This window comes from Sorghum bicolor, chromosome 8 (genome assembly GCF_000003195.3).
Source record: "Sorghum bicolor cultivar BTx623 chromosome 8, Sorghum_bicolor_NCBIv3, whole genome shotgun sequence".
Lineage (NCBI taxonomy): Eukaryota > Viridiplantae > Streptophyta > Magnoliopsida > Poales > Poaceae > Sorghum > Sorghum bicolor.
Genome location: NC_012877.2, coordinates 46672455 through 46675210, shown reverse-complemented (window position 1 = coordinate 46675210; position 2756 = coordinate 46672455). Strand labels below are relative to the sequence as shown.

Below are 2756 nucleotides of genomic sequence, written 5' to 3'. Positions count from 1 at the left end.
AAGTAGATATAGGTATATGATTGGAGCGTTTGACACACGTGTGTAGAAACAGATGTTTCATTAGGGCAGTCCCAATGGCCAGTTTTTAGGAGTAGTTTCCAAGAGAGAAAAAGAGTAATTAATGTTAATAGAAACCATCCTTCCCAACCCATAGTTTCTATATTAATGGCTATACAAGGATTAACTTAAATGCAGCTTAAAACGGAGATAGATCAACTGTGGCAAATTTTTGTGCAGCTAAACTGACCACACGATAGTAGCCAATATGTTTGCTGAACACATTAACAAAGAAATGGCAAAATTGGTGTTATCCAGCACACTTTCCAGAACATATATTATCAAATAGGAACCCTCAATGATCATGGCAAAGCAAGCAACAGCTTTCTCCATGGCCGAATACTTGCAGCCAGAATCGAGTCACATACCTCAATGGAGCAAGCCGAGCCTTTATACCAGATTAGAGGATGAAACCATGTATATGTTTCTAGAACCATATATTAATTAATAATAGCAATCTAGAAAAAAAGATAATAGGTAGCATCATCCATCATCTCTCATACATATAGTTCATAACATAACAGAAGAACTAAAGTCCATGACTTGCATAAAGTAAGGTAGGTTCATATAGTTGGGCAACAAAATAACTAAAGTTCATGATATATTATAATATAAGATAATAAGGTGGCATCATCAGGTTGCACGGCATGATCTCAGTTGCGCACATCAGATTCAGAAGTCTTCTAGAGGCCATCAGGTTGCAAAAGTCCCCAGAAGCCATCAGATTCCAGAACATCACCTACAAGTGAAAATAAACAATGATTTTTTTTTAAAAAAAAGATAACAAAGATAAACATAGATGAACAAAAATAAACATAATCATGTATGTCTCTAGAAACTAATCTACTATCAGATATGTACCTAATTATTTTGCCTATTTGAACTTCCAAACTTTTGCCAAATATGATCAATCAAATCAGATTGAAGTTGTTTGTACGCTTCGCGATCATATAAGGTGGTATTTCTGTTAAGCATGTCTTCCATCTCTAGGTTTTGTCCATGAGAAATTGTAGGTTCTTGAATAATATATGTGTAATGTGTTGCCTTCCTCGTTCAAATCAAGTGGAACCTGCTCTATATCCTTCTCATCTTTGATTATCATGTTGTGAAGGATTATACAAGCAAGCATGATATTCTCAATATCCCCTTGCTCGTACAAATGTGCTGGTCGACGTAAAATACAAAAGCGAGACTGCAAAATGCCAAAGGCGCACTCAACATCCTTCCTCGCCCCTTCTTGCTTTTCTGCAAATAGTTTATGTTTGTCTAACTGTGGTTTCTGTATATACTTCACAAAAACAGGCCACTCTGATATATGCCGTCAGCTAGGTAATAACCAATATTGTATTCTCTTCCATTGATTGAGTATTGCACCTTAGGAGCTTCTCCTCTTAGCTGCTCGACAAATAAATGTGATTGGTTAAGCACGTTGATATCATTGTTCGATCCAGCAGCACCAAAAAAGGCAAGCCATATCCAGCGATCATGCGAAGCAACTGCCTCTAGAATGATCGTAGGTACATCATGATCACCGCGAGTATACATCCCCTTCCATGCATAAGGGCATTTCTCCCGGTGCCAATGCATACAATCAATACTCCCTAGCATACCAAGGAACCCACGACGCTCACAAATCTCCATTAGGCGTTCAACATCTTGTACCGTTGGCCTCCTCAAATACTCCCCTCCAAATACTGCAATCACTCCCTGCACAAATAACTTCAAACACTCTACAACAATACTTTCACCAATCTTAATATACTCATCAAGCTGGTCTGCAGGGCTTCTATTTGCTAACTGTCTTATAGCAGTAGTCCACTTTTGAATTGGCGATAGCCCAGGACGATTAGCAGCATCTTAATGTGAAAAATGGAGACCACTCACCGAGGGCATCGACAATGCGTAGAAACAAAGGCCTCCTCATCTTAAACCTTCTACGAAAGATTGTAGAATTGTAGATACGATTTTCAGTGAAATAGTCATCCATAAGCCGCTGATTGGCTTCTTCACGTGGCCTTGCCACATATCTCCTTGGACCACTGTGACGTCTACTCCCTTCTTCTAGCACTTCAATTTCATCTCTCAATTCTGCAACCACTTGCTCTTGCATGTCTTCTAAGAAATCTTGCTCCACCAGAAATTCATCGACTGTGTACAAATCTTCTGGGTCTATGCTGCCATCCTCATCACCAGGATTAGCATCATGTGGTGGCTGATGAGACATTGTGGCTAGATAGGGAGGAGAACTACCTGTGCACACATAGGGCAAACTGCCGGTGCAAATATAAACAAAGAAGACTGCTAGTGTGTGTGTGTCTATATATATATACATATATATATATATATATATATATATATATATATATATATATATATATATATATATATATATATATATATATATATATATATATATATATATATATATATATATATATATATATATATATATATATATATATATATATATATATATATATATATATATATATATATATATATATATATATATATATATACACATATATATATATGTATACATATATATATATATCTCATAATATATAGAGACACAAAAAAATACTACACACACGTGAGGTGGAGCTCACTCTAGTTGGACCTCTCTATATAAAAAAGACAGAGATATTTTGTGTGGGGTGAGACATACCCCTATAACCCAGAGTGTGTATGTGCCCCAA

At 36.3% G+C, this 2756-nt stretch overlaps 1 pseudogene; it reads right to left on the bottom strand.

The window, feature by feature from the left end:
- On the bottom strand, positions 741–1981 carry LOC110437581 (annotated as a pseudogene).